This window comes from Chiloscyllium plagiosum, unplaced genomic scaffold (assembly GCF_037043375.1).
Source record: "Chiloscyllium plagiosum isolate Xiang-an unplaced genomic scaffold, Cpla_swu_hap1 HiC_scaffold_34, whole genome shotgun sequence".
Classification (NCBI taxonomy): domain Eukaryota; kingdom Metazoa; phylum Chordata; class Chondrichthyes; order Orectolobiformes; family Hemiscylliidae; genus Chiloscyllium; species Chiloscyllium plagiosum.
The window spans coordinates 15,534,793-15,561,730 of record NW_028270172.1 but is presented as its reverse complement, the minus strand read 5'-3'; the positions used below and the strand labels follow the sequence as shown (position 1 = coordinate 15,561,730).

The 26,938-nt window shown below is 40.8% G+C and overlaps 1 protein-coding gene across 2 annotated transcripts in view; it reads left to right on the top strand.

Annotated features, from left to right (window-relative positions):
- fars2 (phenylalanyl-tRNA synthetase 2, mitochondrial) overlaps positions 1-26,938 on the top strand; it is a 444,725-nt gene that overhangs the window by 97,133 nt on the left and 320,654 nt on the right. The gene's annotated exons all lie outside the window — the stretch shown is intronic.

The following is a 26,938-nucleotide window of genomic DNA, read 5'->3' as shown; positions in this document are numbered from 1 at the left end:
TACAGCTGCATGACTCCATGACTTTGCCAATCCTGATGGTGCTCTGTAGGATGGAGAAACAGGAGTGGTGGATCCCCACAGTTTGGACAGTGATATTTCACATTCTTTAGTGGTAACACTCTTTGTTATCTCCTTGAACTTCTAGACACCGAAATCATAATAAGGCAGTGTGCCACCCAATAAATTTTTGACACGAGCCTACGTACCTTCAAGTGATTCTTATGACCTTTCCTTTTTTTCCTCTTGTGCTGGACATCTTTTTATATTTGTAGAAGGCTTGTTACTGATGCGCTGCCGAAAATACGAAATATGGAATACTAAAATAAGGCAGTTTCAAAGAGGAACCCAATTTCCACCATAATATTTGATATTTTTATCGTTACTTTTGTCAATGAAGTAATCCTATCACACTCAGGATGGGAAGAGTTATGACAAGATTTTTGGTTATTGATTCTTGTGATTAAAAATGTTTATTGTAGTATACAGTGATTTATCTTCTCAGTTATGTGAGAAGTAATAAAACTGTTCCTTGACCCAGCTATGCCAATTAGGCTGGTTAATTTTGAGCATGATATTTTCTGTACAGTCATAATCACAAAGAAGTAGTCTAGGGCAAACTAATGGTGCTAAAGGTAGATAAGTCACCTGATCCTGATGGAATGTGTCCCAGGGTAGTAAAAAAAGATGGTGGGGGAAATAGCAAATGCATTTGTGGTAATTTACCAAAATCCACTGGACTCTGGGGCAATTACAGCAGATTGGAAAACAACAAATGTGACACCACTGTTTAAAAAAAGAAGAGGTTGATCTTATCTTAAACTTCTGTAGTGGGGAAAATGCTTAAATTTTTCATGAAGGATGAAACAGCGAGACATCTGGATAGAAATTATCCCATTGGGCAGAAGCAGCGTGGGTTCATGAAAGTAGAGAGTGAGGACCGCAGATGCTGGAGATCAGAGTCAAAATGGCGATGCTGGAAAAGCACAGCCGGTCAGGCAAAGTCGGAGGAGCAGGAGACTCGACTTTTCAAGCATAAGCTCTTCATCAGGAATGTGGGGAAGGCCAAGGGGGCTGAGAGATAAATGGAAGTGGGTGGAGCTAGAGGGAATATAGCTGGGAATGCGATAGGTAGATGAAGATGGGGGTGGTGATGATAGGTTGGAGCGGAGGGTGGATCGGATACGTGAGAATGAAGATGGACAGGTAGGACAGTTCAAGAAGGTGGTGCCGGGTTGGAGGGTTAAATCTGGGATAAGGTGGGTGGAGGGGAGTTGAGGAAACTGGTTAAATTAACATTGATCCCGTGTGGTTGGACCATCCCAAGGCGGAAGATGAGGCGTTCTTCCTCCAGGTGTCAGGTGGCTAGAATTTGGTGGTGAAAGAGGCCTAGGACTTGCATGTCCTTGGCAGACTGGGAGGGGGAGTTATAGGGTCATAGGGTCATAGAGATGTACAGCACGGAAACAGACCCTTCGGTCCAACCCATCCATGCCGACCAGATGTCCCAAACCAATCTAGTCTCACCTGCCAGCACCCAGCCTATATCCCTCCAAACGCTTCCTACTTATATACCTCCAAATGCCTTTTAAATGTTGCAATTGTACTAGCCTCCACCACTTCCTCTGGCAGCTCATTCCATACATGTACCACCCTCTACGTGAAAAGTTTGCCCCTTAGACTCTTTTATATGTTGCCCCTCAGGTCTCTTTTATATCTTGCCCCCCTCACCCTAAATCTATCCCCACCCCAGGGAAAAGACTTTGTCTATTTATCTGATCCATGCCCCTCATAATTTTGTAAACCTCTATAAGGTCACCTCTCAGCCTCTGACACTCGAGGGAAATCAGCCCCAGCCTGTTCAGCCTCTCCCTATAGCTCAAATCCTCCAACCCTGGCAACATCCTTGTAAATCTTTTCTGAACCCTTTCAAGTTTCACAACATCTTTCCGATCGGAAGGATACCAGGATTGCATGCAGTATTCCAACAATGTCCTGTACATGACCTCCCAATTCCTACACTCAATACTCTGACTGATAAAGGAAAGCATACCAAACGCCTTCTTCACTATCCTATTTACCTGCAACTCCACTTTCAAGGAGCTATGAACCTGCACTCCAAGATCTCTGTTCAGCAACACTCCCTAGGACTTTACCATTAAGTGTATAAGTCCTGCTAAGATTTACTTTCCCAAAATGCAGCACCTCCATTTATCTGAATTAAACTCAATCTGCCACTTCTCAGCCCATTGGCCCATCTGGTCCAGATCCTGTTGTAATCTGAGGTAACCTTCTTCGCTGTCCACTACACCTCCAATTTTGCTGTCATCTGCAAACTTACTAACCATACCTCTTACGCTCGCATCCAAATCATTAATATAAATGACGAAAAGTAGTGGACCCAGCACCGATCCTTGCGTTAATCCACTGGTCACAGGCTGCCAGTCTGAAAAACAACCCTCCACCACTACCCTCTGTCTTCTACCTTTGAGCCAGTTCTCCCTGTATTCCATGAGATCTAACCTTGCTGACCAGTCTCTCAAGGGAAAATGTTGAAATGTTTGGCCACAGGGCAGTGGGGTTGTTTAGTGCGTGTGTTCCAGAGATGTTCTCTGAAATGTTCCAAAAGTTGGTGTCCTGTCTCCCCAATGTAGAGGTGACTGCATCGGGAGCAACTTGCACAATAAATGACGTGTGGAGGTGCAGGAAAATCTCTGCAGGATCTGGAAGGAACGTTTGGGGCCTTGGTTGGAGATGAGGGGGAAGGTGTGGGTACAGGTTTTACACCTCTTGCAGTGGCAAGCGAAGGTGCCGGGAGTGGAGGGTCAGTTAGTAGGGGGCATGGACATAACAAGGGAGTCGCGGATGGAATGGTCTCTGCGGCAATTTCCCCTCCCACATGGGCAATTTCCCCTCCCTGTGGTCAACAATGCCCTCCGGCGTATCTCCTCCACTTCGCGCACCTCCGCCCTTGAACTCCACCCCTCCAATCGCAACAATGACAGAACCACCCTCACCTTCCACCCTACCAACCTCCGGATACAATGCATCATGCTCTGCCATTTCTGCCACGTACAAACAGATTCCACCACCAGAGATATATTTCCCTCCCCACCCCTATCTGCATTCCGCAGAGACCATTCCCTCTTCATTTCAACTTCATTCAAACCATTCCAATTTCAGAGAACATTCCACATCAACCAACCATACTGCCCCGTGGCCCAACACTTCAACTTCCCCTCCCACTCCACCAAGGACATGCAGGCCCTGGGCCAAACCCTAACCACCAGACGCCTGGAAGAAGAACACCTCATCTTCCACCTTGAGACCCTCCAACCACACGGGATCAATGTGGATTTCACCAATTTCCTCATTTTCTTTCCCCCCACTTTATCTGAGATCCAGCCTTCCACCTCAGCACTGCCCTCATGACCTGTCCATCTTTCTTCCCACTTATGCTCTCCAGCTTCCTCACTAACCTATCACCGTTACTTCCATCTTCATCTACCTATTGCACTCTCAGCTACCTTCCCCCCCAGTTTCACCCCTTGGCTCACATGCTTCATTTCTGATGAAAAGCTTTTGCCCAAAACATTGATTCTCCTGCTTCTTGGATGCTGCCTGACCTGCTGTGCTTTTCCAGCACCACATTCTCGACTAATGATTGTACCTGCCAAGTTAAATGTATATTTTGTGCACATATAATAGAAACACATTTGCCATGACCTCACCAGTTTGTGGAAGTTGACTTTAGAGTGATGGCTTATCACAGGTTCAAGTAATTTTGGGGAAATACTTTTGTTAACTTCTCCCGGCTGTCTTGTGCTAATTTAAATAATCTGGTTTTGGATGTAGGTTTGCTCGCTGAGCTGAAAGGTTCATTTCCAGACTTGGTAACATCTTCAGTGGACCTCATGCGACACAATGCTGAAAATTCCTGCTTTCTATTTATATGTTTGGGTTTTTTTGGGTTGATAATGTCGTGTCCTATGGTGATGTTATTTCCTGTGCTGAAGTCAGTTCCTGTTCCTTTTCTCAGGGGGTGGTAGATGGGGTCTAACTCGATGTGTTTGTTGATAGAGTTCCGGTTGGAATGCCATGCTTCTAGGAATTCTTGTGCGTGTCTTTGGCTTGTCCTAAGATGGATGTATTGTCCCAGTCGAAGTGATGTCGAAGAAATGAATGCTATCCTTCTGTTTTCAGTTTAATGGAGAGCGAATAATTATTGAAAATATTAATGAATTATTCTAATTCTGCTTTAAATCCATATACCCATAAATCAGTGGAAATGCAGATGGTACCGTTACTACATGATAGCGCTGCTGAATAAATTAGTTGCCAAGAATCAAAATGTCCGCTGGAAATCAAATAGTAACCATCAAGAAAATCTTAAGCATCCTGAATAAACAAAAAGTACTTTCACTATTAAAATAACTCCACAGAGGTCTGTATCCTGTCACCAAGTCACCTTTTATTTATATGTGGACAGTCCTTGACAATGGCCCAGCTCTCTCAGAGCCAACTCTGAGTATACAGAACTTTTGATATTCCTGTCTATATCTGGCAGCCAGGGCTCCCTGGACCAAATTTGCAGCCCCAGTCAGGGAACTCATAGTCTATGAGGTCCACCTGGCTCATTTCGTTACAATCACTATATCCCTCCCCATCTGAGTATGAGAAAATAGGCTGGTTCTTTATCTTGTAGCTCCTTCTGGGTGTTTTAGCACTAAGTCAGGTCAACTGACTCTACCTTGGCGTGTAATGCACAGTAGCTTGCCTCCCCGCCTTGAGTGTCTCCAGAGAGATTCATTCTCTTCTTCAGGTGGTAACGGGCTTCAAGACAATGACATCCACCATGTCCATCTCAGATTCCAAGGTCTCTTCAACACTTGACTGAGAGGGAGAACCCATGGATTCCTCCAGCCTTCCCGACTGTTCCAAAGAGCCTCCCTGTTTGCGAGTTTGCAGCTGTCTTATGGTCCACGTGCTTGTTCAGGATCATTACTCTTATCCGAACTTTCTACCTGACTTGACCTCACGTTAATCACGATTTGTACCTGTGCAGAGCCATTCCCGTGGTTCTCAAACCAAACTGGCATTCCTGATGCTGTCTCCCCCAACCCTGTTGTTTAGATTTAACCAGTGCAGAGTCTTCTTCCCATTAACAACTCTGCTGGAGCTATCCCTGTAGTTGCATAAGGGGTGGTCCTATAATCAAATAGGAGCCAAGGTGGTTTGGTATCTTGTGAAGCTGTAGTCTGTTTCTTTAAGCTGTCAGAAAGTTTGGCCTGCTGTTTCAACTAGACCATTGGATAATGGATGGTGTGGAGCTTTTCTTACATGATGAGTGCTATTCTTGCATGATGAATGCTATTCAACTTCAGGAAATATTCAAATATTCTAATTCCCTGCTGGTACATGACAGCCCATTATCTGTGAGCAACACTTCAGGAGGCCGTGTTTTGTGCAGTTTTTCTATCATTGTCCCCAAGTTTGATGAATGAACTGTATGCACATCCAACCACTTTGAATGGGCATCCACAATGACTAAGAACATTGAGCCCATGAGTGGACATGTATAGTCAATCTGTAAGCGAGTCCAAGGTTTGTGGGGGAGCTGCTGGTGGCCATATTTGTCTTTTTTGGCATTCTGGACGCTGCCCCACCGACACAAATATGTCTGCATCTAATCCTTGCTGCCAGACATAATTTCTCACCAGCATCTTCATTTTGGACACCTCTAGATGACACTGGTGAAGTTCAGCCAGCATCTGACAGCGACCTTTGCTCGGGACAGTCACTGTAGCTGCCCATAATAATATGCTGTCTTCTACTGTGACCTGATATCTCCGGATCCAAAAAGGTTTCAGTTCTGGTTGTGACGGCAGTTTGGTTTCCTCCATCACCACCAGTTGTTTTAATTTTGCCACGATATAATCTTTCTGTGTTCAAAGTCTGAAATTGTCAATTGTGACTGTCAGGGTGTCCAGAAAATTTAAAACCATTGCAGACTCTTCCAGTGGCAGTACCACTGGTGGTAGATTTGCCAGCGAGAGGTGACTCAATGCATCATCACTAGCTATTTGGCGCTAGGACAATGTTCCAAATTATAATTACATGCACATAGTATTAGACCCCACTGCTGAATTAACGCTGAAGTTATAGGCTGCACTGCCTTGTCCTCTTTAAGTGGACCTAGCAAGGGTTTGTGGTCTGTTATAACTACAAATTTACATTCATAAAAGTATCAGCGGAACCTCCTGACTCCAAACATAACTACCAAACCTTCCTTTTCTATCTAGATGTATTTATGCTTGCATTAACCAAAGTACTGGATGCATATGCTATTGGGCGTTCCTCTCCATTGGGCCACCTGTGAGCTAATATTACCCAGATGCTGAATGGGGGTGGCATCGCATGTCAAAACCAGATCTCACTTGGCATCATAGTATGCCTACACCCTGAGAGGTTGATAGCTATTTCTTCACTACCTTGAAAGCTATTGGCTTAATTCCTGAAGAAGGGCTTATGCCCGAAACGTCGATTCTCCTGTTCCCTGGATGCTGCCTGACCTGCTGCGCTTTTCCAGCAACACATTTCCAGCTATTGGCTTAGCCACACAACCATTTCCAAGGCTGATCCCTTCTTAAGAGTTAATGTAAATGTGCCATGATGGTGCTTCAAGATCACACAGGGGCAGTTCTATCACTGATCACTTGATAAGGTTCCCCATGGTAGGCTGATGGAGAAGGTGAAGTCACATGGGGTCCAGCGTGTTCTAGTTAGATGGATAGAGAACTGACTGGACAACAGGAGACACGAGACTAGTAGTGGAAGGGAGTTTCTCAAAATTGAGACCTGTGATCAGTGGTGTTCCACAGGGATCTATGCTGGGACAACTGTTGTTTGTGGTATCTAATGATATGGAGGAAGGTATCGGTTGCCAGATTAGTGAGTTTGCAAATGACACTAAGATTGGTGGAGTAGCAGATAATGAAGGGACTGTCCGAGAATACAGCAGGTTGGATGTAAGTTTGCTGAACTGGAAGGTTCATTTTCAGATGTTTCGTCACCATACTAGGTAACGTCATCAGTAAGCCTCTGGTGAAGCACTGGGGGTAGAGCCCGCTTTTCTTTTTGTTTAGATTTCCGTGGGTTGGTGATGCCATTTCCTGTGCTGATGTAATTTCCTGTTTTTTTTCTCTCAGGGAGTGGTAAATGGGATCCAAGTCAATGTGTTTGTTGATAAGACTTCCATAGCAGGCCATACCACCAGTGCTTCACTGGAGGCTCACTGATGATGTTACCTAGTATGGCGACAAAATGTCTGAAAACAAACCTTCCAGCTCAGCGAGTAAACTTATATCCAGAACCTCTACCTGAGCTACAAATCTTCTCAAAACTCGCTAATACAGTAGAATATAGATAGATTGGAGAGATGGGCAGAGAAATGGCAGATGGAGTTCAATCCATGCAAATGCAAGGTGATATATTTTGGAAGATCCAATTCAAGCATGAACTATGTGGTAAATGGAAAAGTCCTGGGGAAAATTGACATACAGAGAGATCTGGGTGTTCAGGTCCATCGTTCCCTGAAATTGGCAAAGCAGGTGAATAAAGTGGTCCAGAAGGCATACGGCATGCTTTCTTTCATTGGGTGGGGTATTGAGTACAAGAGTTGGCAGGTCATGTTACAGTTGTATAGGAATTTGGTTTGGCCGCATTTGGAGTACTACGTACAGTTCTGGTTGCCACATTACCAAAAGGATGTGGATGCTTTGGAGAGGGCGCAGAGGAGGTTCAGCATGATGTTGCCTGGTATGGAAGGCACTATCTATGAAGAGTGGTTGAATAGATGAGGATTGTTTTCATTAGAAAGGTAGAATTTTGGGGGGAACCTGTTTGATGCCTACAAAATCATGAGAGATATCGACAGGGTGGATAGCAAGAAACTTTTTCCCAGAGTGCGGAACTCAATCACTAGGGATCACGAGTTCAAAGTGAGAGGCAAAAGGTTTAGGGGAGATGTGTGTGGGAAGTTCTTTACACAGAGGGTTGTGGGTGCCTGGAACACGTTGCCAGTGGAGCAGCAGAAGCAGGAATGATGGCCTCATTTAAAATGTATCTAGACAGATACATGAATGGGCAGGGAGCAAAGGGATACAGATCTTTAGAAAATAGACGACAGTTTAGATAGAGGATCTGGATCAACGCAGGCTTGGGGGGCCGAAGGGCCTGTTCCTGTGCTGTGATTTTCTTTGTTCTTTGTGTGTAAAGCTTGTGATTTCAAATAAACCTGTTGGACTGTACCAAGTGTTGTGAGATTTTTGACCATAAACTTTCCATAATAGTTCACCAGCCCAAGGAAAGACCTAGGCACTTTTGATCATCCTCACTTTACCTTCCCACAGGTGTAACCCAGTCTTGGTCACTTCGTAGCCCATGTAGATTAATTGGGTTGCCTGGGACACACATTTACCTTCTAATGTGTACGCCTACCTGGGAGAAGCATCTGAGGACTATGTTCAAGTTCTCTAAGTACTTCTTATTGGTCTTCCCTGTTATTAGAACGTCATCTAGATAAATGATTACCTGGGGTAGACTTTGAAAAATGTTCTCCATCATCTGCTGAAAAATTGCACAAATGGCAGTCTTATATACCAATAGAGACCCTTATGGGCATTAATTGTAGCATACAATTGAATCCTTATCTAACTGCAATTCCACGTATGCGTGGCTCATGTCCAACTTCATGAAGAACAGCACCCCCCCCCCCCCACCAGCTTTTTGTATGAATCCTTTATGTGAGGCATTGGGTATTTATCAAGTTACAAAAAGTGGTTTACTGTTTGTTTAAAATCCCCCCCAAAGGGAAGCCGACCCATTCAGTTTCACAATCGGTACGACCAGTGCTGCCCATTCCCAGACGACTGGTTTGATGATTTCTTCGTTTTCCAGCCTTCTGATTTCTGCGTCAACATTTGCTTGTAAAGCAAATGGCACATGCAAGGAGGCCTTTGCTTCTTTGATAGTTCCTAGACTTTTCAGAAAAACATCCAGGTATTTAATTAGGACTTTACTTAGGCAGTCATTTTCTGATAAAAAAAAATGTTGAGCCATTCTAGGTGAATCTTTCTCAACCAAGTTCACTCCAGTCAGCTTGGGCCCGAGCCTTTTACAACAATCAACGGTAACTAAACCAGCTGCTTTTCATAAGAGACCAGAATTGAAGCTGTATCCTTAATCTGTAAAGGTTCCCTGGTATAGTTTCTCAGTTTAGCTGAGGTTTTGCACAAACTTAAGGGTTGGAGTCCAGAGCGAATTTTCTTAAAAGCTGGTTCTGCTGTCACTGAAATGGTCATGCTAGTATCAACCTTCATTAGAACTGGGTGACCGTTTAACCAGATGTTTATTTTGCTTGGTTCTGATTTGAATGTTGTGAAGAAATGTAACTGTTCCAAACCAGATGTAGACAGACTTTCCGGGGAGTGCACTGTTCTGGATACTGACCTATGAGTTTTCTTACTCAATTTTGTCTAGTAGGACTGCTTTAATGTTTCATATCTGCATACCAACAGCAACTATAATAGTGGCTGGCCCGGATCCTGAAGAGAATTTTGACCATTTGGCAGAATTTTGGCTTTGATTTGGAGTTTTGCTGTGGGCTGAGCTAGAATCCCTCTGTTCATGACATGTCTTGAGTGAGGCTGTGCATTTGCCTGCACTCAAGTGGTGATCCCCATGTTCAGTCTATCTGGTGAGGGTGTCCACTTCTATCGGAATACCCTGCAACTCAAAGCTCCACTTGCAGTATTTTCTAATTATAAAGCCAGTTGTAGTGTCTGGATTTGAGGTCCTGTTGGGCTTCAGCTTATAGGCACTTTAGCAAGTGCCTATTTACATCACTTTTACATCATTAACTCCAGATACCAAACAGTCTGTCATCATCTCATTAAGGATTAAGCTAAAGTGACATGCCCCTGCCAGTCTTCTTAACCTAACCAAAAAATCCCGAGACAAATTTGCCTGGTTCTCGAATTGTCGAGTAGAACTGATAGCATCTCAGATTAGAGGAGGCTAGTGGTTGTAATATTCGTTTACTAAATCTGTCAACTCTTGAAATGTTTTAATATCTGGTGCCGCAAGGAAAGTTAGGCTCCAGTAACTGAAAACATTGCAGTGCATAAGCTGTCAGGAGAATTCCTCATTGCTTTTCATCTGGCGCAATGCCGTTTGCCCAGGAAAAAAAAGCATTCTTTCCACATACTGGGCCCAGTCTTCAACAGCAGGGTCAAACAAGTCAACACTTTCCAAAAACAGCATAATGCAAACAATGCTTATCCCAACTCAAAGACGACTGTTGCGAGCGAGTTCTTCAGGACATGCTTTATTCTCATTGGCACTAAAATAACTCCATAGAGGTTGGTATCCCATCACCATTTCACCTTTGATTTATATGTGGAAAGTCCTTTACATTAATTCAGGTCCCTCAGAGCCACCTGCCCCGAAATGTCGGGATGTCTGATATTCCTCTTTTAATCTGTCTGCGAGGGCTCCCTGATTCGACCAGATTAACAGCCCCATTCAGGGAACTCATATTCTATAAAGTACACCTTACTGACCTCATTACAATCACTACAACTGGAATAAAGGATTGCCTATGATCTTTTTATATGACTTAAAAAGTACAGATTTTTTGTTCTTCGCTATACTTGGCCTATGCAGGAGATGCTGCCACAATGCTTCCGAGATTGTTGCCCACAGTTTAGTTTCATGGGAAACGTAACTGAGATCAGACTGTGGGAAATTGAACAAGTTAATAGTATGTTTTACAATTAAAGTTTGAGTAATCTAACCAAGATTGGTTGCCTTGTCCTGAGCACTTATGATTAGAGCAACAAAGTGCCTTTAGCTAGAGAATGATAAGCAGGTGCAGTAGTATGCTGTTTGAACCAGATGGATTTTAATGACAATCTTGTAGTTTTATTGATACTGACTTTTATTTCAAGATTGCACTCACTGGATTTAAGTTGTCCTGTCCAACTTGAGATTTGAAACCATTGATCAGAAACTTAACTGGATCAGCGTAGCACTGATGATAGAAGGTTACTTCTTTTGGCAAAAATACAATGAGAAAGATTACTCCCCAAATTGTGTTTTCTCCAAGTGGCATATGTTGACTTGTATTTCCAGGATCAAAAACTATTGGATAAGCAAAATAGTGCAGATGGCAGAAATCTGAAAAAAAAAGCTCAGGGTAGGAATCCCTATTTCCAAACCAAATAAGACTTAAAGTTGCCTATCAACATTTGGAGAAAGATTTTAGGTGAACATCCAGGCCAGGAATCTTCAGCCAAAGTAGTTTTTTTCTTCCCCTAGAAAACAATCTACAAAGGCAGAAGGGGAGAAGTTTAATGTTGTATTCCATCTTTAAAGGTCCCAAATCTAGTTTTGACAGCTACTGCAAGAAGCTAAGTATGTGAGCTATTTTTTCCTTCATTCAATGGGGGTATTGTTGGCTCGGCCAACATTTATTGCCCATTTCCAATTGCTCTTGGGAAGGTGTTGGTGAACTGTTTTCTTAAACTGCTGCAGTTCATTTGCTGTAGTAGTTGACAGAGTCAGGTTTCTTGATTGTTGCTTGAGCTGCACTCATCGAGACAAGTGGGAACTAATTTATCACACTCCTCACTTGTGCCTGTAAATTGTGGACAGGCTTTGGGGAGTCAGGAGGTGACTCAGGAGATACTTGCTGCAGGATTCCTAATCTCTGACCTCTTCTTGAAGCCAAGGTATTTCTGTTTATTCTGGTTCAATTTCTGGTCAATGTTAACCCTGCGGACAGTGGTAGTGGTGGATTTAGTGTTCATATTGTCTCTTCTTGGCGATGGTCATTACCTGGCATTTGTGTAGATAATGTAGTGGAGACAGATAGATTGTTGGACCTAGGATACTAACCTGAGGAACACCTGCAGAGATGTCCTGGAGCTGAGAAGACTGACCTCCAACAACCACAACCATCTTCCCATATACCAACTAGCAGACAGTAAGGTGAGTGAGGGGATACGGTAACATGTGGATGGGAAGGTAGAGTAGCAGATGGGTAGGGGTGCATTTGATAGGGTGAGGAATTAGGGTGCCAGGTGAGTGAGTGGTATGGTGACCATTGGGTGAAGGTATGTGCTGCCAGTTGTTGGGAGATTGGGTGCTAGATGGATGAGGAGATAAGGTGCAAAGTGGTGGGATGCACAGCTGTGGGGGTAGATTAGCAATTAAGTGTGTGAGAGCTTAAGGTAGGTTGGGGAGTTTAGTCAGGAGATAGATGTTGAGCTGTATCCAATTAGAGGCAGAGATGGTAAAATGATGATTAGATAGAGTCCAGGCTTATGCTTTTCTGATGAGAGTTTTATTCCAACTGTCGCACCATCAACTCATCACCACTGATTATATATTCCCTATAATATACACCCAATTAAGTTCTTACCACATTATCCTTAATTAATGTATAGCCATCATCTGTTTCCTAGTTCCATTTAGTCTCAAACATCTCTGCAAGACCCTACTAGATAATAACAGATTCTGCTTTTTTAAAAAAAGTATATAATGATAATGAGAAATAAAACAAATAATTCAAATAACAACAAAAATTCTTTCTTTTTTATAGTGTATATTTATGTTCTTTTGTCCTCTGTTTTGTGTAGTTTCTTGAAACTTGCTTCTTTCTTTATATAGTAATCTGATAACTTAACTATCCACCCACTTAAATTTCGTGAATTTTCTGTTCTCCGGCATTAGTTTTAAAAATGGCAACGTCAGTCCTCAGTCTTTTTTATCATTCACATATTCTATCAAATGTACACATTGCCATAATGACTTATTTTTGACATAGCATGCAAAATTAATATTGCTGCTGAATTCCTTTTTAGAATTTTGCAATATTTTCATCAAGAAAAATGCCATGTCTGCTGCCTCAAAAAGCGTAAAATGTTCTGCTGTTAAGATGTTTTTACTATTTTTCTGATCTTTTCAGTTTCCCAAATTTATTTCTCTCTCCCAAAAGAAAAGTTGTAAATTGTTTTGTACTTGAGAGTTCATCATAGAGATTTGCATAAGAATATCATTAAAAACAAGAAATGTAGTGTTCCAGGCATGCCCCCGTGATGGATCAAAATACAACACTCCATTTTTATTTTTCCAATATTTTGTTTGTCCAAATAATATCCTCCACCTTGGGAGTTTTCATTGTTGTCCTCAACTATGTGTGCTCAATACTGGCAACTGGCCTTGTTTGAGTACTTAGCCAATTCAGCAGCCCAATTAGAATTCACAGTTCCCCCATTTCAGTTTTTGAAGTCTGCAACTTTTCCTGAGGCCATGTTTTGACTAACTGCAATGGAGCTAAAATGTTCCAAATAAGATTACTGATGTTAAGCAACACTCAATCCATTTTTCCTGATTTCCAATTCAATACGCTTAGAAGCCCCATAATCCTGATTTTCACTTTAGATTCTGCTTTAAGCAACTAAGCTCATATAACAATATTTTCAATTTTAATGTTCCAATTCCATGAAAAATAAACTGTGCATCATAAAGGTGTTTGAAAACTGTTCACCAATAATACACGTAAATAATGGCAGTGTCTGCTTTTAAGAGGAGACAGTCTAATTTTAATAGCATGTACCTTACTGGATAGCAAAATCTTGAAGCATCTCTTAGGCCATATAAGCACTTACTTAATTTTCAGGGTGTCGCAGTACATTTGGTGCCTATTTAGAAGGTGAAGGATCACTTGTCTTTTTGAAGTGGTCTCCCTGCAGAAAAACAGCTTCAAGAACATTTGTTGCTACTAAAGCCAAAATAATCTTCAGAATTGCTTTTCCTGCCATAGATGACTTTACTCATGTCTTGGACATCAATTCTTCTTCAAAATCATGCCAACATTAGCTTTACAAGCTTCATCAGGAAACTTTTCTGTACATATCCACCTTATGAGAAGGAACTGCTGTCCCTTATTTAGCACATCTGTTAACACCCAAAATTCTGTTTAGCTTTGTTGTTGTCTGTTGGGCAGCTTTTATAAATTTGCATTCAAATTTGTAGCCTTTAATCTGTCCAATCACATGGTCCTGGTGGCATTCCTGAAATATATCGTAATCATTGGTGCAGTGAAACCACGCTGTCTGTCACTTCCTGGGCTACTACTGTTTGATCTTCCCCTCTTGTTGATAAGATTGTCTTCAACAGTTTATGGTCTCTCTCTGGGGATATGTTCACTCTCTAAAAGTCATTGTGTGAGTTTACACTATGCTTTCTTGTCTTCCATTTTTATATGTTCTCAGTTTATGAGCCTAACCTCTTGCCCTTTATCCTTTTCATTCAACCAGTTGTTAGATTTTTCACTAGCTTTCTCTGCTTTACATTTCTCCATGGACTGGTAAATATTTGACTTCAGTACCCACTGTTGGTAGTTGTCTTTTAGGACCGCTGGTCCCATTTTGATCATCAGATAAACTGCCAATTGTGACCGTCTAATCCTCATAATGTGCAATATTTCGATTTAGATTTCTTTAATATTGTCACTTGTAGCTAACTACAGTGAAAAGTGTATAATGTCATCATGTTCTGGCATCATTTTGGAATACAGAATAAGTTACTCAATAGATTGTATAAATGGTAAAATACTGAATAAATTAATATTATATTTATATTAGTAAAATTGAAATAGCTTCAAAAGTTCAACATTAACACTCTTTGCTCTTCCAGTTACCGCCATCCGACATTGTTAGCCAATGGTTATGAGAAGTATCTGGTCATTGTTATTTTCTATGAGTCCTGTGGAATTTTGCAAATTTGTAACCCATATCAAGTAATTTTGGTTCCATGCAATGCAGCTTTTATTTTTCTGTAATATAATAATCTTCCCCAGGTCCCTATGCTCTTTAAGTCCATGTCTTTGATAATAAATCATGGCAGACTGATTGAAAGTAGTTTCCAGTGTCCTTCCATTGTCTTAAGTCTGGCCAAATGCTTTCTGAAACTATAACTTTATGACAACCTTTTACCCGATTGCATTCCATTCAAATACTCTAAAAAGTAGAGCTAGTTGTAGTTGCTTCTCAAGATGGGCCCTAGTCAAGTATTGCTAATGGAACTTTAGAATTTCTGCCAAAAAGTAACTGATCTGTACTTCGTCCTCCAGTCATCTGCAGCAAAATTTTAGCAATGTCTGCCCTTACAGACAGTAATTTATGGTTTAGCTGATAATACCACAATTAGTCAGGGGAAAAGTAGGGTAATAGGATAGGGGATTGGGTCTGGATGGGCTACTTTTGGAGGGTCGGATTGGACATGTTGGGCCAAATGGCCTGTTTCCACGCTGTAGGGATTCTATGATATCTGCTGCACTTGCCGGTATTAGATGGTAGCATTCATGAGCCTGGAAGGTGCTCTATAAGGAACCTTGGTGATCTTGTGCAAAGAGTGCATCTTGTAGGTGGTAGGCACTGCCGCTACTGAGCATCGGTTGTGGAAGTCTTTGGATGTAAACTGATTTAGTGTCTAAGGAGTTACAAATTGATTGAATATTGTGTACTCGTCAGTGAACATCCCGGTTCTGATCTTTTGATAGAGGGAATGTCATTGATGAAGCAGTTGAAGGTGGGTGGGCCTTAGACACCCCTTCAAATTCATAGCTACCTCAGTAAGGAATTATTTATGAAATGTTGTGATGGTACTAGGTACGAGTGACAATATTAAATAAATCTAAATATTGCACAATAATGAGGATTAGACTGTCACAATTGACAGTTTATCTGATGTTGAACAAATCAAATATTTACCAGTCCATAGAGAAATGTAGAGCAGAGAAAGCCAGTGGAAAATCTAACAGTTGGTTGAATATGTTGATATTTTGTATACATCTCACATTTATCACATCTCCTTTACAACCATTGTATTCTTTGTCCTTTATTCTTGCATCCTTTACTAAGATCTTTAACCTTTGCTGTAGTTGTAACAAAATTAAACTTCTGTCATCTAAATTGGTGTTCCCTGATGTCAGTAACACTCCTGTACTTTCAGTAATGGCATGGTTATACATTAAAGAAATACTACAGTGTCTCAATGGTGCAAGCTATAAATTCACAAGTTTTACAACAATAATAAATTTGACATTTTCCATATCAAGTTTCGTTCGTAGTGAATAGATATCCATCACAGATGTTTGACTTACCAACATTTTTTGTTTTAACATCCATGAAGTTATGTGTCATTCAAGTCTTAATAAATGCATGATTATTACATAGGAATGTAATTTTATTTATTGTCTGGAAAAGTATCTGTGATTTAAATGAATTGTCTAAGCTTTTTTCTTGCATTTATTAGGACAATTCCAAAGAAATTGGGAAAACCAACATATATACTACATGACAGAACAATGCTGATTAGTTAGCAAATTCACCCAGATTAATGGAGACTTTTCCATGGTGTAGTGCTGATTGACAGTTAACTGCCAGGTTTTGATTAAAGATTAAACCAGGCAATTTGCCTCTGATTAGTCAGGGAATTACCCTGAGAAATTACAATCTCGGTTCAAACATGGAAACAAGAGCTGAATTCCAGAGGTGAGGTGAGAGTGATAACACTTGACATCAAAGCTGCACTTAATCGAGTCTAGCATGAAGGAACCAAAGCAAAAGTTGAATCAATGGGAATCGAGGAGAAAACTCTCTGCTGCTTGGAGTCATAGCTGGCACTTGGGAAGATGGTCGTGGTTGTTGGAGGTCAATCATCTCAGTTCCAGGACATCTGTGCAGGAGTTTCTCAGTAAAGTGTCCTAGGCCCAACCATCTTCAGCTGCTTCATAATTACCTTCCCTCCATCATAAATTCAGAAGTAGGGATGCTTGGTGATGATGATTGAACAATGGTGAGCACCATTTGTGACTCCTCAGCTACCGAAGCAGTCCATGTTCAAAAACAAGAAACAAAATCCATGCTTGGGCTGACAAGTAACAAGCAACATTCACACCACACAAATGCCAGGCAACGACAATCTCCAAGAAGAGACAATTTAATAATCACCGCTCTTTGACATTCAGTGGTATTACCATCACTGAATACCTTCTATAAACCTCTAGGGGGTTGACCAGAAACTCATTTGGATTCACCACAGAAACACAGTGGCAGGTTACTGTGCTGAATAACTCACTTCCTGACTCCACAAAGCCTGTCCACCTTTAACGTGACACCAGTCAAGAGTGTGATGGAATACTCCACACTTGCATGTATGACTGCAGTTCTAACAACACTCAAGTAGCTTGACAACATCTGGGACAAAGACAGCCCGAACTTCGCTGGCATTATATCCACAAACATCCACTCCCTCCACTACCATCCTTAGTTGTATCTACAACATGCACTGCAGAAATTTGCCAAGGATCCTTAGATAACCCCTTCTAAACCCATGACTGCTTCCATCTAGAAGAAGAGAAGCAGATATATTCCTCGCCAAGCCACTCACCATCCTGACTTGGAAATATATTGCCATTCCTTTACCGTTGCTAGGTTAAAATACTGGAACCAATCCATCCAGTGGGATTGTGGGTCTATCCATAGTACATGGACTGCGGTGGTTTAATAAGGCAGCTCATCACCACCTCTTCAAAGGCAATAAATGCTGTCCAACCAGTGACGTAGCACGGTGGTTAGCACTGCTGCCTCACAGCACCAGGGACCCGAGTTCGATTCCCGCCTCGGGCAACTGTTTGTATGGAGTTTGCACATTCTCCCCGTGTCTGTGTGGGTTTCCTGCGGGTGCTCCAATTTCCTGCCACAATCCAAAAGATGTGCACGTCAGTGAATTGGCCATGCTAAATTGCCCATAGTGTTAGGTGCATTAGTCTGGGGTAAATATAGGGTAGGGGAATGGGTTTGGGTAGGTTACTCTTCGGAGGGTCATTGTGGACTTGTTGGGCCGTAGGGCCTGTTTCCATACTGTAGGGAATCTAATCTAATCAAGCCCACATCCCATGAGTGAATAAGAAAACAATCAGAGAATACCTGTCATCTATTTTGTTGAGTGGAAACAGCTTCGGTCTTTCTGTGTACAAAGAACAGGCCCCTGTGTGTTAATAAATGTAAATTTTAGTACACTCAAATGTACTGTGAGTCTGATTGATGATCCTAAATTGCTTGTCAGTGTAATTCTTCGCTCACTCAGCATTATTTAGCAAATGTTTTCCAATCATGTAATCACATCTAATGGTGGAACTATTGTGAGTTTTAAACTCATGGATTGTTTGAGTGCAGTCAGTATGTTGCGTTTTGCCACATGCAACATGAATACGTGACAGCACAGCATTGTGTGGCCTCAAGGCCAACCTAGACACGTAGGTCAGTGAACTCGACAAAGGGACGGACACCTACCCTGCTATATCTTGCATTTTTCTGATATGTAAGTAATAGTTTGCTTTATTTGAAACAATGTAAGAATTCCCTTGCATGTTTCAATTCGCTTCTTCATGCAGTTCAATTAACATTTGAAATGAAACAGTCATCTGAGCCCCGTTTTATTGATATCTGAATTAAGAAATCAGTAAGGGGGTTCACTTCTACGGTCTGTCACAAATCTGCCTTTACTAGGCATATCCAGAAGACTGGCGGATTGTATCTGAATCGTTGTTTGCAACAGGAGAAAGTGAGGACTGCAGATGCTGGAGATCAGAGCTGAAAATGTGTTGCTGGAAAAGCGCAGCAGGTCAGGCAGCATCCAAGGAACAGGAGAATCGACGTTTCGGGCATAAGCCCTTCTTCAGGAGACAAGGTACTGCCCTATTCTGCAATCTGCACTTGGAAAACTCCCAAAACAGTTCCAAATTAGATGTCATTTCACAACTGGTAAAGATTTTAGACTGATAATTAATTTTAAATCAGTTCGAAATAGTCATCTTGAACCCGAAATATTAATTTTGTTTCTTTATTTACAGATGCTGCTTGACCTGCTGAGTTTCTCCAACATTTTCGGTGTTTCTATCAATTTTGGATTGTCCAGTTCACATTATGGTGCACTTATGTGTGCTGGAGGCTGCATCTACTAATATACAGAGTCTTGCTCTTTGCAGACAAAAAGAACATAATACGCACACTGAACATGTTTCAGCTCAACAAAATAAGTGACAGCCATTCTCTGGTTTATTTCTCAGGGCAGTGCCATGACCAATCAGCGTCAACTTGGCTGGTTTAAATTTTAAGCAAAGCCTGGCAGGTAACTGTGAATCAGCATTAATGGGTGCTGTCTTCATGGCAATGCCTCTACCAGTTAGAGTATACTTGCCAGCAATCAGTTCTGACCTCTTGTAGAATAGAAATGTTATGAGGTGCTGGTGTTGGACTTGGGTGAACAAGGTCGAAAGTCACATAATGCCAGGTTATAGTCCAACAGGTTTATTTGAAATCACAAGCTTTCAAAACACTGCCCTTTCATCAGGTGAAGTGAAGAGAGCACCCAGGCACAGACTTTATGATCAGACAGATCAAAAGATCATACAAATGGTGTGAGTAGTTTGTCGACAGGCCGAATAATAGGTGTCTGCAGATGATCAAGAGTGTCAGGTGGTATGAATAAAGTGTCAACAGCCGAATAACAAGTGAAAGCCTTCGAGATGTACAACAATGCAGAATTGCCAAGCAAAAACTGATGGCCAAGTTCTGTACCTATGAAGATGGCCTCAACTGTGATCTTGGGTTTATGTCACGCTACATGTGACCTTCTGATACTGTTCTGTAAAATCTTCCTTACTGTCCTGTTTTTATCCATCACCTTGATAACTTAATATGATCATTCTGCCTTAATTAGTTTGTACAGGTTTGGATAACTTGTTACTTTGGTTAGACCATTGGCATGCGACCTTAATACCTAGCATGTTATTCCAGTCATTTGGTTTGTCTGGACCAGTATCTTATTTTTAATGTTTTGTAATTACCTTTCTGCCTCAATTAATCGGATTATAGATCATCCCTTCACTTGTTATTCAGTTGTTGACACTTTACTCACACTGTCTGACACTTTATCACCTGCATGGACTTATTATTTGACCTGTCGACATTCACACACCATTTATATGACCTTTTGATCTCTTTGATTATAAAATCTGTGCCTGAGTATAAATGTTGGGTTTTGAATGATTATTCTTGTGAATTGGCTTGATGAGCACCTGGTGAAAATCTTCAAAACTCTGTCTTTTTTCAGCAACACACAGGACTATTTAAAAACGCATGTTACTTTCCAATAAATACCAATCTCTTTTATCAGTCATTGTAATCGATTTAATCATCTTCTATCACATGACCTGCATAGTGTGAACTTGAAAATCCATGTTAACTATTCTTTAGTTGACTTGATGTATTTCTCTCCAATAGTTTCACAGCATGGTGGACAGATTGTATTGAGTATTATCGGACTTCCTTTATTAATAGAATGACTTTTTGAATATTATTGGTTGTAGAATATTCAATGAGCAGTAGAAAGTAAAAGATTTGCCAATGTAATAACTTCATTTAACTAAATAATTAAATTTAAAGAAATCTGCCTGTTTTTCCCCCAACTTTGTTTCTGAACGATGCTTAACAACAGGAATATTTCTATTTTGTCCTCTCTACCCAAAACGTTCAAAATTTTAATAATTATATATTTGTTCAGTGCTGAAATCTTTCATATCTAACAATTTGTAGGCAACCATTATTTCAAAAGTTAGTCTGGCTTCCTACCATATAGACAGCAGCCTCCTTCTCAAGGAAATTAGGGATGGGCAATAGATGTTGCCTTGATAGTGACACTCAGATCCCACAAATGAATTAAAGATAATTAAACATGTCTTTGAGTGTGACAGTGAAACACTGATACTGGCTTTACTTTCTGGTTATTCGCATATATGTTTATTCTGTGCTTCAACCGTATTTGGTGTTGTATTGTAATGTTAGAAACAACATAAATTAACCTGCAGCAGTGAAGCACTATCCCTTGGAGGGAACATTATTAGCTTAAATACCAGCCAGTTAAATTTTCCTACTGTTGCTGACAGGTGATTTAAGAGTTATATTTCCTGTGGTAAGAAGAACAGTAGGAATGATAAAGTTAGCAATGCAACTGTCTACTCATTCCACATGTACATTCCCTGCTCAATAGAGCAGGATCTGTAATACACAATATCTCTGAACAGATTTATTAGGAAAAGTATCTCGATATTCAGTCAAAGTGATCAATTTATTTATATCTGATGTTGTCACACGAGTAGATGATGTGTAGCTGAGGAGCTGATAGATGAGAACAAGTATCAGGCACCATTAGCAAAAGAAATTTCATTTATATAACCCTTGTCGTGATTAGGGCATTTCAAAGTACCTTGGGGCGGCACGGTGGCACAGTGGTTAGCACTGCTGCCTCACAGCGCCAGAGACCTGGGTTCAATTCCCGCCTCAGGCGACTGACTGTGTGGAGTTTTCACATTCTCCCCGTGTCTGCGTGGGTTTCCTCCGGGTGCTCCGGTTTCCTCCCACAGTCCAAAGATGTGCAGGTTAGGTGAATTGGCCATGCTAAATTGTCCGTAGTGTTAGGTAAGGGATAAATGTATGGGTGGGTTGCGCTTCGGTGGGTCGGTGTGGACTTGTTGGGCCGAAGGGCCTGTTTCCACACTGTAAAGTAATCTAATCTAATCTAATCTAAACTGATGAGGTACTCTTTGGTAGAGAGCCCTATCACTCATTCTAACAAGTGAGTTCTTACCTTGGCTATTTCATATCTCTACCCAAATTGATTCTTTGTTTTGATCTTGAACTAAGGTAATCTTCTCTATTGTATTCATGTCATCCTCAACAAACTACTCTTGTCAGGTATCTTTGAACATTCAGGTCCCAGCCTTTGTCATATTCAGGCCATGTCTCCATAATAACTATCAGTTCACATATCTATTTCTGTTAGATGTCACAATTTATCCATTATGTTACAAATACATGTTCAATTACAGAGCCATTGGTTGTATCTTTTTACTGTTTTGCAACTTCCATCTCTGGTGATGCATTCTTAAGGTTGTCTGTCTATCCTCACCACAATCTGATTATCATTATGTTTATTGCTACATAGTTGTATTGCCTTGTCCTCATTCTGTTTTTTTCATCACACTCGATTCCTCAGCCTGGCGATTTAATTTAAAGGCCTTTCTACCATACTAATTATATGACTTGCCAGACTATTAGAACCCACCACCATTCAGGTGAAGACATCCCAACTTTACAGCTTCCACTTTATCTTGGTGTCCAAGAATCTGTCAATCTTTGAACTGAAATTACTCATTGATTATCTATAAGGTTTCTGTGGAGAAATTTCAAACATTTACAACCCTTTGAACGTAAGAAGGGGCAGGAAGGTAGAGTTAAGCCATATCGTATCAATGGCGGAGCAGAGTAAATGGACTGAATTGCCTACTCCTCTTAGTTCTTATATTCTTATGTTTTTTTTCAATGAAGAATTTTTTCTCATTTTTTTTAAACCTCTGACCCCTGTAATCTGAGACTGAGATTTCTAGTTCTAGACTGAATCCAAGGAAAACATTCACTCAACATCTATCCTGTTGAACTCCGAAAAACTCCTAAATGTTTTGTGATATCACTCGCATGCATCTAAGAGTCGGGGTTATCAGCCCAGTGTGAAGAATCAATTATCATAGGAAAATCCTCAAATCAAGGAAAAGAATATTTATTATATTTCTTTGAAGACTAGTATATTCTTCTTTAGGCAAGGTAAATGAAACAGTAGACTATATTCTAGGTGTGTTCACATCAAGGCCCTATAGAATTATAGTAAGACTTCTTTCCTCCTAATTAGGAAAACATTAACTTTCTGTGATTCAAAAAAGTCATTTCCTTATTTAAAAGTAATTTGTATTTTCATTGTGTCTTAAGAATATAAAAAGTGCAGGCGTAGGCTATTCAGCCCCTGAAACTTGCATGCCATTCAACAAAGCCATGGCTGATCTGCTGCAGGCCTCAACTCCTCTCTCGTACCTGCTTATCATATCACTCCACTCCCTGATATTTCAAGACTCTGTCACTTTTTGAAATACTTGCAGTGAGCTAGCCTCTACAAATCTCTGGGAAGAGAATTCTAGACATTTACTACCTGCTGAGAGAAGAAATTCCTTCACAGTTTTAAATTGGTACTCTGCAACTATGTCTCCATATTCAAGATTCCTCTGTAGTGGAAACATCATCTCAACATCTACCCTGCCTTTCAGAATCTTGTATCTTTCAACAAGTTCACTGCTCATTCTTCCAAACTCAAATGAATAAAGGCCTAATCATTTTAGCCATTATTAATAAGTCATCCCCTTTATCCAAGCAATCAGCTTAGTGATTCCCTTTTGAACAGCCTCCAATTTCCTTGCATCCTTTCTTAAACACAGGGCTAAAGTTGTACACAATACTTCACACTCAAAGCAGTTGTAACAAGATGTTCCTATTTTCAAAAGCGAGATGCATGGAAAAAGATGAGATGCTCAAAAGAGGAGAAAATGCCCCATATAGTAGGGGGACAGACCAAGGGTACAGCTTGATGGTTACAGTCATGCGACCAACCTGTCCCTACACCATTGACATCTTCCTTGAAGGCTGTGATATTATTCCATTCATCTACAAGTCTTCCATGGACATCAAGCACTTTGTTCACAATTGAATGGACATGTTGGAAATAGGTGCAAATGGGCTGATCTGTTGGCTGAGTCCACATTATGAATACTGGGGGAAGTGATGAGATGGAGATTGTCAAGATTAGCCTTTATTGATGTGCTATTTGGGAAGATTGATGAAAAAGGAGTTGGGATTGGTGTTCATAAGTAGGTAGGGACATGTCTTGATGGGCCTTTTAGAGCATGCCAAGAAAGATTTTGGATTGAATTAGTTTTTTGTCACATATTCAAATGAGTACAGTGAAAAGTTTATAAGTCACCACTTTTGGTGCCTTCTTAAGTGCAAGGTACCTAGATACAGATTCTTCAATTCCAGTTCTTAGGCAAAAAAGTTAGGAAAATTAATAAAAAGTTCAGCATTACAGATCATAGAAATAAATTAGAAATATAGAGAAATAGAAAGTTCAGAATAACAGTCCTTCCAGCCCAGTCCATGCCAGCACCCTCCTTCCAGTCCGAGCCAGGCCTGCATCACCTTGAGGCCGAGAATCCATGCAGAGACCAAGCTGGACCAAAAGACTGCCCTGGGCCGCTCAGAGACCGCCACGTCAAGTAGCTGAGATACTGCCATGATGGGCAGGGAGACCTCCGTGCCAGGAGTCCAACTCTGTGCTGTGGCTGAGAGTTCAGCACGTCACTAAGAAGAAAGAAGAGAAACAAAACAAATTTTTTTTAAAAAACAGAAGGAGCAGAGGAGCTCCGAATGAAGCATCTTACTCCACTGCCTAAACCTAACCCATCTTGATGGGGGTTACTGTGGACCCATCTAAAGGAAACTCAAGCCTAGGGTGTCAGAAAGAGATCAGGAAGCTCAAGGAGTGCTGACAGGTTTAATAGGGATTTGGGAGGGCAAAGTACCCAGGTGGGGGCAAATGAAATGAGGCTTAATGACAAGAGACAAGAATCTAGATGAAATAGATCAGAAAGGAGAAGGGGAAAAAAAGTAGATATAGAATTGATAGACTCAGTTCTGATATGGAAGTCAAAACATGCTTGTGAGTTGGCATAATGAATTTACATGGGCCTTATGCTGTAGTATTTCTTTGTTGCCCAGCAGTACTTGTGGAATAGGGGGCAGACAATAAGGGAACCCTTAAATTCAGAATTCAAAAATGGAATTAACAAAGGTAGAGAAGAGTCAACATGGATCATTGAGCTTTTGCCTAATTGCTGAGGCAAGTGTGGTGGAAGAGAAGTCCAGAAGCTATTTGAAGGGTAAAATATTGGAGGAAGCACTGATTGAGATGTCATTTTGTGAATGAGAATCTGGGGGTGCACTGGGAAAGCTTTTGGTGAAATTGGAGGTCATAAAAGATGCTGAAACCTGTCAAGAAATACAAACAAATCTAGGAAAGTGGAGCCTTGCCCAGAATCATAATAGGGATGCATGAACAGAAATTGCAGCCTGGCCACCAGGAAGGAGGTTAATTCCAGGGACACTCTTGCCCCTGAGTGGCCTTCTGATAACAGGACATAGAGTAATAGAGCTTTACAGCATGGAAACAGACCCTTTGATCCAACCCTTCCATGCTGATCCTAAATTAATCTAGAAGCATTTGCCAGTATTTGGTACATATCCTTCTAATCCTTTTGTGTTCATATACCCATCTAGATGCCTTTTAAATGTTGTAATTGTACCAGCCTCCACCATTTCTTCTGGCAGCTCATTCCATACATGCAATAACGTAGAATAAATGGTAGCTTGGAAATGTGCGGGCAAGAGTCAATGGATAAAGAATAAGTAAAACATCATCTAATACCTGCTGTGACATGGAAAAATGAATTTCTATCTATATTTTAATTTTCAAATTAACATTTCTATTTTATTAATCCTATAAGCAAAATACGAGAGCTTAATTTCTGAGACCACAAAATACACTTATTTTGAGAGAAAGCAATTAATTTGAGCATACAGAGAAGCAGAAAGTGTGCAAAACAAGAGTCCCCAAGCTCTGCAGTATCTGGAGAAAATGGTGAACTTAATATTCATGCACAAACCAGTTAATAATGTGTGTCCTTATTAACAAAAACATGCAGTCTTTGTTTTGTCTTCATATCAACTTGAACTAATCTGTTTGCCAAATAAATTTTTTTTCCAAGTTGTAAATTCGGCCCACATAATGATGGTCTGAAGTGCAAATTGCTTAAAGATCTCAGTGACTCTCAATCCTAAACACCAGATAGCATTGTTAAAAAGACCCATATTGCATTTTAGATATACTTCTGGGATACGTAGCTGCTGCCAACAGTGTCATTCTGTTCACTCAGCATGGCACTCTGCCAGCCTGACTATGGGAAGCCTCTGGCCCCAATCTGGGTTAGTGCCTTAGATTGACAACTGCTTCTGAGTCCTTTGAGGTGAGTGCGGGACTGTAGATTGACCTGAGCCCTCACTGATTGACAGCTTGGTGGGGAGAGACTTGATTTATATTACAGATTTATATTAGCAGTTCTCAGGCCATTTTGAATCTCCAGCGAGGGCACAGAATATTTGAAACTCACAGCCAGTAACTGAAATACTGTTTCTTCTTATGCCTGGGCAAGCTGACTAGAGTAAGTTTATATTCAGTTGTGTTCCAATTAATGAAAAAATAAGATATTCAAAGCAAAACGCCATGGATGCTGGAAATATGAAATAAAAAGAAAATGCTGAAAATATTCAGAATGAGCAGCATTTACAGATAAATTATTATCACATTGTGACCTTTAATCATGGATTGCAGGTAAATATTATTTTACACATTTCATGCCTGTTAGATAATAAAATTACTTCTTGGTTTGAAACTTATATGTTGGGTTGTCAAGTGAGTTTATCCAGTCTAAAGTTTTCAATAATGAGAATCCACATAGTGAAAATTGAATGTTTTTCCAAATATATATTATGCTGATAAAATTTGTAATAATGCATTACAAAACATTTCAAATCAAGTGAAGTCGCCAAAGTCCTAGAAGACCATAGGGCTGCTCTCTCATTAAAGAGAGACAACTGCTGGTGAGTTCTGCCTGAAGGTCATCACACGTCAGGCAAGTGGTGAGATTGAGAAGGTGTGACCTTCAGCTGGTACAGGCTTTCTGGTTTCATTTCAGATCTGCTTTACAGTTTAATTGTTTCCACAATTATGTTGAAGGGTGGTTCTGGTTGATATACTATAGGAAGGATGTGAAGGCTTTGGAGAGGATGAAAAAAAGATTTACTAGGATGTT